The sequence below is a fragment of the Leiobunum rupestre genome, chromosome 6, assembly GCF_980474605.1.
Source record: "Leiobunum rupestre chromosome 6, qqLeiRupe1.1.hap1, whole genome shotgun sequence".
NCBI classification, from domain to species: Eukaryota; Metazoa; Arthropoda; class Arachnida; order Opiliones; family Sclerosomatidae; genus Leiobunum; species Leiobunum rupestre.
In genome coordinates, this window is record NC_143389.1 from 64,695,727 (window position 1) to 64,711,653 (window position 15,927).

Here is a 15,927-nt window from a genome sequence, read left to right on the forward strand (position 1 = left end):
GGGCTAAGCCCCCATGACCTGCTAACTGCACTCCTAGTCCTCCAAAGTAACATCTTGGCCTTCTTAACTACACAGTCAAGGTGAGGCTTCCACGTTAGTTTGTTGTCAAGAATAACACCAAGGTACTTCACCTCCGTGCTTTCCCTCAAAATAGTCCCAAATAAGGAGATATCATTAAAAGAGTTTTGCAGCCTTTTACGAGTAAAAGGAACAAGTACCGTTTTACTAGGATTAACCGTAAGACCAACTTCCCTGCACCATTTTTCCACTGATGCAAGAGCCCTTCTCCTAAATCGCTAGTAGTGTTGGGGAATTTTCCCGTAAAGATGATGGCGATATCGTCGGCATAGCCGAAGCAGCGGCACCCATCCCTGTCTAGCCTCACCAAAAGCTCATCCACAACCAGGCACCACAGCAGAGGTGATAGAACACCACCTTGCGGGCAACCACGGCTGGTGGAGATCATAAGGGATTCACCGAGCAGGGAGGATACCACCACACGATTCGTCAGCATAGCTTTGAGCCAGAGACACAGAGTGTCATTAATGCCAAAGCGCTTAGCAGCCTTCATGATGACTGCGCTGGACACCTTATCAAAGGCGCCCTCAATATCAAGGAACACAGCTAATGCTATTTCCTTAAAGTTAATAGCCCTTTCAATGCAATTGGTTATGCCATGAAGGGCAGTCTCAGTAGATTTGCCTTTTTGGTAGGCATACTGAGCCGTCGAGAGAGGTGTATGAGAAATAACCTCTCCCCTAATATAGTTGTCTACCAATTTCTCCAAAATCTTTAGAAAAAAAAAGTCAAACTGATTGGTCTAAAAGCCTTAGCCTCGAGATAGTTAGATTTCCCTGGCTTCGGAATAAAGATCACCCTAGAAAGCTTCCAGGTGCTAGGAATATATCCAAGGGCAATACAAGCCCTATAGATTCTACTCAGCATTGGGCAGACAACGTCAATGCCCTCCTGCAACAGAATGGGAAGTATCCCATCCGGCCCCGGAGACTTATAGGGCTTAAAAGACTTTATAGCCCAAATAAGTCTCGAGTGCGTGACAATTTTATTCGCCACCGCCCAGTCCTCCCTTTTGGTACGTGCAATCCTAATAGGAAGGGGGTCAGAATCAGTACTGTTTGTAATTCTGGAGTCGGGAAAGTGTACATCTAACATATGAGTTAGAGTCTCCTTACCCGACGAAGAATGACTGCCATCTTTCAACTTGATAGTGGCAAGATGTTTAGTCTTATCGTTGGCCATAATTTTCATTAACTTTGCCGTACTAGGAATATCAGAGATATTCTCACAGAAATTCCTCCACGAGTCCCTCTTGGCCTCGCGGATGGCCTTATGGTACGCAGTGAGGGTTTGCTTGTAGGCAACCCAGTCACCCGACCTCTTAGCTTTGTTAAAGAGCCTCCTAGACTCTTTGCGAAGCCTGCCAATCTCAAGGTTCCACCAAGGAACTAGCCTTGGCTGGTTGGCAGACTTCACCGGACAGTTACGGTGGTAGGAGTCGATAATGGCATGTTGCATGCGATCAACAGCCAAATCAAAATCCAGCACCGATGACAGCCTAGGCTTATCATCCTTCAGATGAAGATTTAGATCATCCCTAAAACCAGGCCAATTAGTTCGCCTGGGATTACGAAGTTCGGTACAAACCTGAACCACTTTCATCCTGACTGTATAGCAAATGTGTCTGTGATCCGACAGTGATGGTTCACTAGACACATGCCAGTCATTAATAAGAGCTGCGACATTTTCTGTGCACAGCGTGAGATCAATGACCTCACTTCTGTTACGAGTAACAAAAGTTGGTTCATTGTTCCTATTAAGAATATGGAGTTTCGTACTAACCACATATTCCATTAGTTTATCACCACGATCGTTGCAGTTACTGCTGCCCCAGATAATATGGTGAGCGTTTGCATCACAACCTATAATGAGTTTCTTTCCCGACCGCTCACAGTGGTTGACCAGATTGGTCACCTCCTGTGATGGTGGGGGCAGAGCATCATCGTAGGGAAAGTAAGCAGAAGCCAGCGTGAGTTCATCATTCCCATCAGCAGAAGGGGAAATGATTTTAACCACAGCAGTGTCCCTAGAGTGATAGATTGAGAGCGGAAGGGCATGAATGTCCTTGCGTACCAAAATACAAGCTCTAGGAGAAACGGAATTATGGTCATAATAGATATTACCTGCACTATTAAGACCAAGGATTTTACCCCTGGCAATCCAAGGCTCCTGAATAAGAGCAACATCAATTTGCTCCTTAGCAAGCCTTCGACAAAGTACAGCGGAGGCTGCCTTGCAGTGATGAAGATTTATCTGCACCACCTTAATGCTCATGGCGACGGGCCTAGATTGGAGGTTGACCAGTGACACCGCCCCCTCCAGTGGGGGGTGTGGAAACCACACCACTCCCGCTGGTTAGGTTAGTACCACCAGTCTCCCCCACCACTGCTCCATCTGGCTGAGCCACCATGCCTTGGACCTCTTCACCGTCCGAGACACTGAGGTTCTTGATGTCCTCTGTCAGCGTATCCCCTTCCGAGTAATCGCTGAGCAGAGGCTCTAGGTCCTCTAGTCCTGAAATTACCGAGTCGTTAGACTTGGAATCATTAATAGGTGTAGGATTATCCACACCCTCTACAGCACTTACGACTGAGGTTTGATTTGGTTGACTGAGTATCTTAAAGATACCCCTATCCAAACCTGTCTGAGCGGCAAATCCTGCCGCTTTGATGGCGTTGACCGACTCACCATCCATTAGAAATATCCAACGGATGGCAGCCGGTTCCTCGGATTTGCCCAGCACCTTCCAGCGGCTGGTGTTCAGCGCACCGTTGAAGGCTTGAAGACGCCTGAGGAGCACTTTAGGGTCCTTCGTCCAGACGTCCCTTGTACGGAGAGCGACCTTAAAAGGTTTCGGCAGGTCACTGGCTTTTGTTACCAAAAGCTTCGTTCCCTGGAGAACCTGTTCGTTGCGGTCGAACTCCTGGCTTAACCATTTACCTGTGAAGTCATCCTTACACAGGTAAACCAGGGCACCTCCTTTCAGCTGGAATTGCAGGAATTGAGGAAGAGGGTTACCCGAAGGTATCCCGTCAATCCTCTCCAGAACTCCACGCTGGATGGTGCCCATTTCTGCCTCGGTTAAGCCGTTCGAGGGAAAGCCTTCTTTAATGATGGCCATCCGCATCGAACCCACAGCTTCACTGAAGGTTAGTGGTTTGGACTTCTTGGCAGCCTGTTGTTGAGAGCTAGGAGAGTCTTGATCTGACTCCCTTGTTCTCTTGTTAGAAGAGGAGTTACCCTTTGGAGAGTCGTCTGCCACCTTCTTGTTTGTCTTACGACGCCTGTTCCTCTTGCGAGTACGAGCATTGGAAGCACTTACCTTGCTTCCCTCCGTCGGGGTACTGTCTTTGGTAGACTCCGGCTTCTGATGCTGGGTACTGCCAGAGGCAGACCCTAGCACCATGGACTCGGTATCCTCCACGACAGACCCACGACCTGAACTTGTGGAAGGGAGGGTAGTATCCTGAGATACACCCTTCCCCTGGCTAGAGCAGGGTGCTGTCAAAGACAGACCCTTGCCCGATGGTTTTTTGTTTTGTTTTTTGTTATTGGAATTCATAAAAGATCCCACGAGAAAAGAGGAAAGTAGAAGGTCACCGCCCTTAATCCTCTGTCCGGGCGGAAGGCTAAAATACAACGGGGTGTCGCCTGGTTCCCCGAGGGGATCGTTCACGATACCGTAATTTCGCTTCCCCGGTACCACTCAGCCCTCAGCACGATACCACCCACCTTAGCTTAAGGAAGAAGCAGAGCCTTAGTTGGCCAGCATGAAGGGTTGCCCCTCCACCTGTTACTCCCTTCCACCACGAAGAGGTACAAGGTTGCAGTTTATGGAAGGGAACCCATTTACATTCTTTGGGCCAATCTTGGTTTCGTCAAATCTAACATGCTTCGATTCTATTATCTTATGTTCGTGTGGTAACCATATACGGTACACTTTTGTCCTAAACGCATAACCAACCATTATACCTGGTTTGGCCCTTCGTGATAATTTGTTGCGGTACTGACTGGGAATATAGACGAATGAGAGACTACCATACTGCCTGAGATGACGAACAGAGGGTTTATAGCCAGTCCATCTTTCTTCTGGTACTTGATCCTTGACTTTTATATGTGGTAGTCTGTTACACAGATAGGTATATGCATATAATGCCTCTGCCCAGAATGCTTGAGGTAATGTTGAATCTTCCAATAGGGTTCGTACTCCATTCATTACTGTTCTATTGTACCGTTCAGCTACTCCATTCATAGCTGGTATATACACGTTGGTTCTCTCAATGTGTACCCCATCTTTTATACAACATTCCTCAAACTTACTCGCGCAGTATGCGAGACCATTTTCAGTTCGTAGCTTCATTAGCTTCATTCCTGTTTGTCGTTCAGCCCATGCCTTATATGTCAAATATTTATCATACGCTTCACCTTTCGATACCATCGTATAGACCGTAGCTTTGCGGGAGAAATCATCTATAAACGTGATATAGTATCTGGCACCTCCCAATGAGGTGACTGGAGATGGTCCCCAGACGTCGGTATGGACTAACTGAAGTAGCTGTTTCGTTCTGATCTCATCAATGCCTTTGCATGGTGCTCTTGTCGATTTAGCCAATTGACAAGGTGTGCATAACTCGCCTCCAGAAATAGTAATGGCTGGTATTCCCTTTACCAAGTTATTCCTTGTCACGTCCATTAACCTCCGCTGACTAGGATGTCCAAGCCTTTTGTGCCAAAGTGACTCTGACGATAAACTGCTTCGCTCCTCAAAAGTTGGTATTTCCACTAAATCCACTCTGACATACCCATCTATAATATACAGGTTGCTCTTTGTCAGATGCGCTACCATAACTTCACTTCCTTTCCTATTTGATATTCGTACAGTTCCCTTCTGAATTATGGTTTTATATCCCAGCTGATCAATACGCCGGGCAGCAAACAAGTTTCTCCTATAATTGGGTACATAAATAACTTCTCGTAAGAACACCAATTCCTCTCTGCCATTATTCCTAGCGACCAAAGCAACATCTCCTACACCTACTGCTTGCGCAACCCCTTGAGCAATATCTATAGGTACGCTTATTTCTCGATAGTTGTACAACCATTCCTTATGAAAAGTGAAATGGTGAGTTGCCCCACTATCAAATGTCCAAGATAACTCTTCTGCAGATGCTGTCAATGAGAATGCTGAAGAAAACATTGAATGGAAAACTCTCCCCTTCTGTACACCAGAGTTGTTCTGTTGTTGTTGTCTATCATTTCTTCCTTTATTCATTTTCTTCTTGAATCTGCAATCTCGGGAGAAATGCCCATCTTTTCCACAGGTATAACAAGCATTATTCGAGGGTTGGTTATCGCTTGATTTATACACTGGCTTACAATATGTTTTCTTCAAGTCCTCCCTTGTCTGCTTCTCATGTCTGGAAGAATAAGCTTTTACAACCATATGTTTATCTCCCTTTCCCTCATCTATTTCTCCTCTTCTTATACGTTCGTACTCAGCAACCAATAAGCGCTTAACATTGGAAGGAATAAATTCGGTGTCTGATAGCGCATAAGCCCGACTCACCACATTATCATACTCAGGAGGTAATTTATAAATCATTTGATATGCGATTTCATCATCGCCCAGTGTCTTTCCCGCTTGTGATAACTGGCCAGCCGTATTATTCACCCTCGCAATGTAACAAGCCATCGCCTCTGGTGGTGTGTATCTTAAATTGATAAATTCAGCTCTCAGGGAAGCAATTCTGACCCTTGACTTAGGTTGATAAAGATCTCTTAATGTCTCCCAAATATCTCCTGCACTTGTACAATTCTCAATAACTCTTTGATGTGGCTCATCTACTGATAATGCTATCCTGGCAAAGGCCCTTTCTTCCCTATCATTATGCTTATCCATGTCAGCCTTAGTTGCCGTTTTGGGATCTGGCGATTTTTCATTTCCATTTACTAGACCAAATAACCCTGCAGTAGATAAAGCCATTCTCATATTAAATTTCCAGGTATTATAGTTATCTTCATTTAATCTCTCAAAATCCATAGCCTTCCTTAATTCTGAGCTACCCTCCATCTTGGTTTATTCAAAACTCGGCCCATTAGGCTTAGGTCTACAACTTGCCGTTCTGAAGCCTTGGTGTAAATCGGCAATGTGCTGTGGTGTGCTTTAAACTGTTACGTCACCTCGGGAACCACGTTCTGCTACCAATTGTTAAACACATAACAATAAAAACGCCCAAGGTGCTGTTAAATTGTCAAGGTTTATCAATTTAATAAACCTTGACAATTTAACAGCACCTTGGGCGTTTTTATTGTTATGTGTTTAACAGTGCTCCTTTGGGAGAGACGGCCCATTTAACAGCCAAAATAACCACATGTGGAGTGATGAAAATCCGCACTGGGGATTTCCTCACCACAATCAGGTACAATTCCGTTTAAACGTCTGGGCTGGTCTTCTGGGAGATCGCGTTATTTGGCCATTTTTTCCTCCGCGTCGACTCAATGAGCAGAACTACCTGGCCTTTCTACAAAATGAAGTCGCAGACGAGTTGGAAGATGTGCCATCCCTTACCAAAAAATAAGTTGGATTTCAGTTTGCATTTAGTTTGTATACACATTGCAACGGGTCGGCCGACACCGACAGATGTCGCCCGCCTCGTTGCAGTCTCTCTCCCTTTCATATTTTTTCCGACACGGAAAACAAACGTACTTTGGTCACGTGTGACAAATTAGTTTTTTTACTTTTGTTTTTCAATATAAAAACTTGAGTCCGGCCAATCTAAAGAGAGAGAGGACAATTTTTTCCCTGCCTTTGTAAATCCAACAGGACTCATTTTCTCGACTTTCAATAATTATCTCTAACGTTAAAAGGGAAAATGATAAAAAGCGAACAATTAGAATTAGATGGCCTGGACTGCATTGTAAGTTTTCTTTCTGTCTTAATTTCTATTAATTGCCACGAATAAAAATAATTATTCCATTCAATCCATTGTCATTGCTTTCGGTAGGCCTAACAATAGATTTTACGGGTCTAAACTATAACTGTAACCGTTGGCTTCGTTATCCGTTTAAATATTTGTAAATAAGGGTAGAAGCCGGTTACAACATTATTAGTTGTTATTGAGTTGGTATTAAGTAGGCTCAAGTTGTCAGCATATTTCAAGTTACTATTAAAGGGGTAATAAGTTGTTATTCAGTTGGTAGCAAAATACTGCTTTTGCTAAGTTTATAATTAGTTGGTTTTTAGTAGTCAGGAAATTACAATATTTTCAAGTTGGTTTTTAGATGTTTCCCTAGTAGGATTTAAGTTGCTTTTAAGTAGTTAAATGTAAATGTTGATTCTGGTTTAGTTGGAAATAAGTTGATTAATAAAGAGGATTTAAGTTATTTTCAAGTAGGCATTTGTCCCAAATACAAACTGAAAACCAAGTTGAAATACAAGTTGTCGTAAGTGGTTTTTAGCCAACTTATTTTTTGGTAAGGGATTAGTCGACGTCCCACGCCTTTGGTTCCAGCATGACGGTGCACCTGCCCACCAAGAAAGACACGTCGTGCAGTACCTTAACAACGAGTTCCCTGGGCGATGGATAGGCAAGAACGGTCTAGTACGATGGCTTCCGAGGTCCCCAGATTTCGCACCGCCGGACTTTTTCCTGTGGGGATTCGTCAAAGAGGAAGTGTATAAAACGCTTGTCACTAACGACGAAGATATACGGCAGAGAATCATCGCAGCGTTCCAACTCGTAACTCCCGAGATAATCCGTGCTTCGTTTCAAAATATGCTTCATCGCGCCCGGATTTGTATTGCAGCAGACGTTAGAATTATTGAACCTTATTTAAATTCTGGAATTCTACTATGTAAATTGTATTTTCTCTAAAATATTATTTAAAATGATTGGGCTTAAAAAAAGTCCTTTTTTTATCTTTACAAACATACTATAATTTCAAATTAGATAGGTTTCTCTAACTTTCTTTTTCATGAAACGTAAACCTTTTTGGGTAGTACCAACTTGTTTTTTCATGACGTATTATTTCAATGAAAAATTTCCGTTTTTGACCAAACCAATTTCATTAAAGGTTTTCGAGTACGCTCTACAACTTGTTGATTGAAAATTTTCGTCTACCACCTATCGTTCAAAAAATAAAAATTTCAAAACAGTGAAAAATTTCACGATTTTTCTGAAAATTCCAAAAGAAAAGGGTCCTCCCCGAGAAAGTATATCCTGATAATTTCACATTTCTAGCAACTATAGTTTTTGAGAAAAACGCCTGGGCCGATCAAATTAAGACACCCTGTATAGTAAGCCCTTTAAAGTGAATTCTTTCTGATATAAATAAAACTGACATCAGTCACGCAAATAATGATGTTAATGTCTAAATTAAAACTGATCAAAAAACTATTTACAGTATATAATAATAATAGTAGATTTATTGGAACATCTTATAAGTGTACTGTTGGAATAGTCCGACGTCTATCTGTTCAGCTTATATCTGCCCAGGAGGTATCGAGTAATCTTAACCCGCTAACTGTACTTTATGTATATATTGTTTTTTTAACTCACGTTGTTTTGCTATGTAAAGCGAAGGTTGCTATACATTTATATTCTCAGTTGTTCTCCGTTTGTAATAAAACTAACTTGGTTTTATCTCGTTTGTATTATTTATATCTACAAATATGCCCTACATAAGAGTCCAGTTACACAATAATTAAATTAAATTAAGAAAAAAAGAAAGTTCTAGAAGCAGATTAAAAATGAAGAAAAGACGTTACTGTGGAGATCACCATAATGACGAGTTAATATAAGTCAAATAATGAGTGGTGATAAAATTTTTAAAAAGATTAATACTATCTACGTTTTTTAAAAGATTCGGGAGTTTATTCCAGTTTTGAGAGCCTATTACTTTGACACTTTAAGGAGTCTAGCTTGATCCAAACGTTTTAAAAAAAAATCCAATGTAAAAGTTATCATTAGCACCCCGCGTATTAATATTATGGGGAGAGGGGGGGGAATTTATCCAAGACATATTGAGGGACTTGATTGTTTTTAACTGTAAATATAAGAGGTTATGAAAATAAGAAAAATCAACAGAATTAACGCGAGCAGTATGCTACCCTTACCAAAAAATAAGTTGGCTAAAAACCACTTATGACAACTTGTTTTTCAACTTGGTTTTCAGTTTGTATTTGGGACAAATGCCTACTTAAAAATAACTAAATCCTCTTTATTAATCAACTTATTTCCAACTAAACCAGAATCAACATTTACACTTAACTACTTAAAAGCAACTTAAATCCTACTAGGGAAACATCTAAAAACCAACTTAAAAATATTATGTAATTTCCTGACTACTAAAAACAAACTAATTATAAACTTAGCAAAAGCAGTATTTTCCTACCAACTGAATAACAACTTATTACCCCTTTAATAGTAACTTGAAATATGCTGACAACTTGAGCCTACTTAATACCAACTCAATATCAAATAATAATGTGTATACAAACTAAATACAAACTGATTTAGTAGCCGACGCATAGAAAATAATGCCATAGTCAATAATCGGTTTAATGAAGGTATTAAATATTAAAGATATGACTTTGGAGCAGTTTCATAAGCCAAAGCCTACTCTTGACTTTGCTGATGATGTACTGTATATTTGGGTGCCAATCTAAAGATTCTTCGAAATATACACCAAGATATTTAAAGATGTTTATCCTAACGATGGTACCATTACATATAGAGGTAATGGCACTAGCAGCAGCAGCCTTTTCGCAGTTAGGGGAGAAGAGCATCATTTTTGTTTTTTCTTTGTTGAGGCATAGGCGTTTATTAATCAAGGCCTGTTCAAGGGAGAGTAAATCACTTTCACCATTAGAGATTAATGTAGTTAAGTCAGTAATAGCCGATGAGATGGCATTGTCGTTGGCGTATTCATTAGCTAAAGAGTGAGTGAGGCTCTTGTGTAGATCCATATAATGTATACATTGAACAGGAGTGGCCCCATGACGCTGCCCTGGGTCACCCCATGTTTTACTATAAAATATGAACTAAATGTGAATATAATATTTGTTGATTTTAATGAGAATCACAGAAATTGAACTAGTGCTGTTGATTTCCAATGGTAGATCCCTAGGTGGTACCATGGAAGAAGTAGAGAAGGAAAGGCGGCCAGAATAGGAAAGCCTGTACCGAAAATGTTGTTGTCTTCCCTCATTTCAACCCCCTTTTGGTTAGGGCACTCCGTCCTTAATGCACATTATTCGACGCGCACCACGTCACGAGGCGGAGTCTAGTCAACTGTAAACATTACAATATATCTTCCATGTGTTTGTGTTGAGATTCACAAGGCACATAGGCCTAATTTATTTACATTTTTTTAAATAGTTTTAAGTTAAGCTTATGAATCTACAATGGTAAACTATAAAAAATGTTGTTACACGGGTTGTAAAAATAGCAGTAAGTTTTACAAAAACCTTATATGAAGAACGTTTCCTTTTTAACATTCCCTAAACCTAAAACGAAATATGAGAATTGCAAACTATGGATTAAAGCATGTGGTAGGACCGATTTAACCACGGATTTAATTAAAAAGACTCGCTATATTCCATTCATATAATCTTGATTGCTTAATCTCGAATCGTTTTTACACCCTTTGTAGCAACAGTTTTTCCCAAAAATTATAATTAAAAGTTAAATCAGCAATTTAATTTGCCCTAAAGTACCTAAGCCTTACACATGAAAAAATATCCATTAAAATTTTAAAAATAGTACGCATGGGAGGAATGAACAAAAAGGAGAATTTCTAAAGCTTTTTGCGACAGGTTTTTTAACATGAGGCCGCCGTTCCTTCTCTACTTCTTCCATGGTGGTACTAGGCTAGGTATTATTATTATTGAGTGGGGTGGCAAGCCAAACACTTCGACCTAAGGTCCATTGTGCATCCCCAAACTGGGTGACTTAAATAAGTCCTATTGCCGACATAAAGCTTAAAATCTGCCCGGCCGTGATATTAGAGACGTCATACGTCTCCAACCGATGCATACCCAAATGCTCAAACCTCTGGGCTGCATAGTAATCGCAGCTACAGAGTACATGTGAGGCAGTTTCCTCCTCAGCTAGACAAGCTCTGCAAATCGGGTCATCACTGACCCCAATGAGAGTTAAATGTCTGTTCAGATGGCAGCCAATAACAATCCTAATACTAGCCCTAGAGAGCGAGAGTAATTCTCTGGCTCTCTCCCTAGAAGGGCCAAGAGTAAACTCTTTGGCCTGCCTTTGACCCTCAATCTCAGACCATTGTCTGAGTTGACGATCTGACATAAACTTGGAGATCAAGCCGCGCACAAGTCCCCGGGAGATGGGGAGAGCAGGTTCTGGTCCAATGAACCCAGCCCTCGCACCCTCCTTGGCCAAGGCGTCGGCCCTTTCGTTCCCAAGATGCCCCTTATGCCCAGGTACCCAACAAAGTTGAACTTTATTATGCAACCCAAGAGCACAGAGGAAATCTAAGCAGCTAAGAACCAGTTTAGAAATAATACTATACTGGCTGAGAGCTCTAAGAGCGGCCTGGCTATAAGAATAAATCTGGATAACCTTCCCTTGATACCCCTGATGTAAACAGTAAGCAACACAGGAGCAAATGGCAAAAATTTCCGCCTGGAATACACTAGCGTGTATCCCTAGGCTTTCATAAGAGCCAAAATTATTAGTAAGGCAATACATCCCCGCACCAGTGCCATAGTGGGCCTTAGACCCATCAGTGAACCAGATGATCTCTCCTCTGGCACCGAGGGTCATGTTACTCCACTCCGCACGGCTAGGGAAGTTGACCTCAAAAGGTTTACTAAAGTGAAGTTTAGTAACCATCATATCAGAACCCATTGTCAGAATCGGAATCTGATTGGAAATATCCCGATAAAGCTTGGTGTGGCTTTGCTCCCAATTATTAGCCTTCCACCAGCCATTTTGGTTAAGCCTATAGGCACCTAAAAAGGCAGCTTCCTCAATAAAAAGGTGGAGAGGAAGAGGGGCTGTTCTCATGGCTCCTGTAATGCCGACACAAGCCAGCCTTTGTAGAGTGCGCAGATCAAACTGCACAGTCCTTAAAGTAACTCTTGGCCACCAGACCACAGCTGCATAAGACAGGATAGGTCTGATGATCATGGTGTACAGCCAGTGCACAGCTCTGGGGCTTAGGCCCCAGGTCTTGCTAACTGCACTTCTAGTTCTCCAAAATAACATTTTGCCCTTCTTGACTATATAGTCAAGGTGTGGCTTCCATGTTAGTTTGCTATCCAGGATAACCCCGAGGTACTTCACCTCGGTGCTCTCCACTAGGTCCTTTCCAAATAAGGAAATACCCTCGAACATGCCTTTTATCCTTTTACGAGTAAAAGGAACCAAGACAGTTTTATTAGGATTAACCATGAGGTTGACCTCTCTGCACCAGCTCTCAACTGATGCTAGGGCCCTCCTCATTACGTCCTTCACTGTTACCAGAAATTTCCCAGTAATGATGATAGCAATATCATCAGCGTAACCGTAACAGCGGCATCCTCCCCTGTTCAACCTCCGAACAAGTTCATCCACCACCAGGCACCACAGAAGGGGAGAAAGAACCCCCCCTGTGGGCAACCACGACTGGTGGAGACCATAAGGGAGTCGCCCAGCAAGGAGGATGTCACTTTGCGGTCCGTTAACATAGATTTGATCCAAATGTGTCATTGATACCAAACCTTTTCGCAGCCTTGGTTTAACTGCGCTGGAGACCTTATCAAAGGCTCTCTCAATATCAAGAAAAACTGCTAGCGCAATCTCCTTGTGCTCAATTGCCTTCTCTAGGCAGCTGCTGATACCATCTAGGGCGGTCTCAGTAGACCTGTCCGACAGAGGAAAGTTGCAAAGAATCTCCTCTCTAATATAGTTGTCCACCATTTTCTCCAGAATTTTTAGGAGAAAAGAGGTAAGACTAATTGGCCTAAACGCCTAATTAGCTTCCAGGTAATCAGATTTACCAGGTTTGGGTATGAAGATTGCTTGAGACAGCTTCCAGGTGCTAGGTAAATGCCCTAGAGCAATACAAGCCCTGTAGATTCTCAGCAGCAGAGGGCATCGAATATCACTGCCCTCCTGTAAGAGGATAGGAAAAATCCCATCCGGTCCCGGGGACTTATAGGGTTTAAATGACTTTACAGCCCATATAAGTCTAGAATGCGTGACGACCTTATTCGCCACTTCCCAATCATCCCTTTTGGTTCGATTGATCCTCAAAGGGCGAGTGCCATTGCCACCATTGCTGGTGAGCTTAGAGTCCGGAAAGTGTACATCTAGCATATGTGTCAGAGTATCCTTACCGGACGTGGAAAAACTACCATCTTTCAACTTAATGGTGTCAAGATGCTTAGTATTATCATGTGCCAGAATTTTCATTAATTTGGCCGTACTGGGAACATCCGCTATGTTATCACAGAAGTCCCTCCACGAAGCCTTCTTGGCATCGCGGATAGACTTGTGGTAGGTGGTGAGGGTGCGTTTATGGGCATCCCAATCACCCCCCTTCTTTGCCTATTGAAGAGCCTACGAGTTTCTTTGTGCAGCCTGCCAATCTCGTTGTTCCACCAAGGCACTAACCTTGGCCAGTTGGCAGGCTTTGCTGGACAATTGCGGTGATAGGAGTCGATAATGGACTGTTGAACGCGATCAACAGCCAAACCAAAATCCAACACCTATGACAGCCTTGGCTTATCACCCTTAAGGAAGAAGCTTAAGTCTTCCCTGTAACCGGACCAATCTGTGCCCCTAGGGTTACGAATAGCGGTACAAGCCCATACAGGTTTGACCAGAATATTTAAGCAAATGTGTCTGTGATCCGACAAAGACGGTTCGTTAGACACATGCCAGTTCTTGATTTTATCTGCGACATTCGCTGTACACAGTGTGAGATCAATGACCTCACTTCTGTTAGAAGTATCAAAAGTTGGTACATTGTTCCTATTCAGAATGTGAAGTCTGGTACTAACCAGATATTCCATTAAGTCTTTACCACGCTGGTTGCAGTCTGAGCTGCCCCAGATTTCGTAAACCGATGACCAGCCTCCTCCCCGAACTCTCACAGTAGTTGACCAATTTGGCCATCCCCTGCGAGGGCGGGGTAAAGCATCGTCGTACGGTAGCTATGCCGATGCAATAGTAACCTCTCCACCACCATCCGTGATGAGTTTTACCGTGGCAATATCCCTGGAGGTGTACATTGAGAGCGAAAGGGCATGAATGCCCTTGCGTATCAGTGCACAAGCCCTGGGTGTAGCAGAGTTATAATCATAGAATATATTACCTGCATTTTGGAGACCAAGTATCTTTCCATTGGCAGTCCATGGCTCCTGTATGAGAGCGACGTCGAAGCTCTCCTTGGCAAACCTTCTGCAGAGTACAGCAGAGGCTGCCTTACAGTGGTGCAGATTGATCTGCAGCACCTTCAAACTCATGTTTGGGTGGGGTTAACTTGGTTGCTGGCCAGTTCTGCCAAGCCGTACCCAGTGGAAGATGTGGAGGCCACATCACTCCCACCGGCCCGACTAGCGTCCCCAGCCTGCCCCCCTGTTGCTCCCTCCATATGAGCATCCTCCTTGATCTCGTCGATATCTGACAAGTCAATAGCCTTAAGGTCCTCTGCGAGAGTTTCCTCTCCAGATTCCCCAATGGCTAGAATCTCGTCTTCCATCTCCGAGACCTCAGATTGTTCCCTATTCGGTGAAGAGCCCTCCAGGTTGGTCAGGTCCTTCGAGCTGCCCGTGCTTGGATCAAAGAGTATCTTGAAGAAACCCCTGTCCAAGCCTTAACTGACTCTCCATCCATCTGAAAAATCCAGCGGATGGCAGTCGGAACCTCAGACTTGTTGACTATCTTCCAGCATTGCGTATTCAACGCGCTGTTGAAAGTCTTGAGTCTGCGTAGAAGGACATTAGCGTCCTTCGTATACACATCCATGGTGCGGAAGGCGACCTTGAATGGTTTCGGCAGGTCTGTTACCTTCATTACTGAAAGTAATGACCCACCAGGAACCAATTCCTTCTGGTCAAACTCCTTCCCAACCACTCTGCAGTAGACACATCCTTACACAGGTAGTGTACTGCGCCTCCTTCCAGCTTAAAACTCCAGAATCAAGGTAGAGGGTCCCCCAAGGGTATCCCATCTATCCTCTTCAGAATCCTTCGCTGGATGGTGCCCATCTCTTCTTCAGAGATGGTCTTCATGGGATAGCCATCAATAGTGATGGCCATCTTTATAGAGTTTAAGGTCTTACTATAGGTCTAGTCGTGGACCTTAGACCTTTTGGAGACCTGAGACTGGGAGTCCGGAGTTTCGTCCCCCCTTGGTCTCTTGCCTTGCGTAGGAGGAGGGTCTTCCTTATTGGAGACCTCCCCTGACCTTTGCTTTTCACGGCTGCGTCGATTCCTCTTTTGGTTTTTATTGAGGGGCACTTCCCCATCGATCCCTTGCTTCGCCAGCTGGGTCTTGCCAGTGGCAGACCCTTGAAGGCTAGGCCGGGTTCTATTTGGGGAGAGTCCCTCTAGCTTAAGGGTGGGTTCTTTCGAGCCCTCCCCTTGTTTTGGGTTGGGTCCTTTCAAACCCTCCCCCTGCTTTGGGTTGGGTCCTTTCGAATCCTCCCCTTGCTTAAGGCTGGGTTCTTTCAAACCCTTGCCCGGTGTTTGTTTTTTTTGTTTATATTGTTGTGCATCCATTTTGGTCCCACGAGAAAAGAGGAAAGTAGAAGGTCACCGCCCTTAATCCTCTGTCGGGCGGAGGGCTAATTACAACGGGGTTTCGCCTGGTTTCCCGAGGGGATCGTTCATGA

At 43.4% G+C, this 15,927-nt stretch overlaps 1 protein-coding gene across 2 annotated transcripts in view; it reads left to right on the top strand.

The window, feature by feature from the left end:
• Positions 1-15,927, top strand: part of LOC149942979 (endoplasmic reticulum-Golgi intermediate compartment protein 3) — a 53,676-nt gene that overhangs the window by 13,657 nt on the left and 24,092 nt on the right. The window lies entirely within an intron of this gene.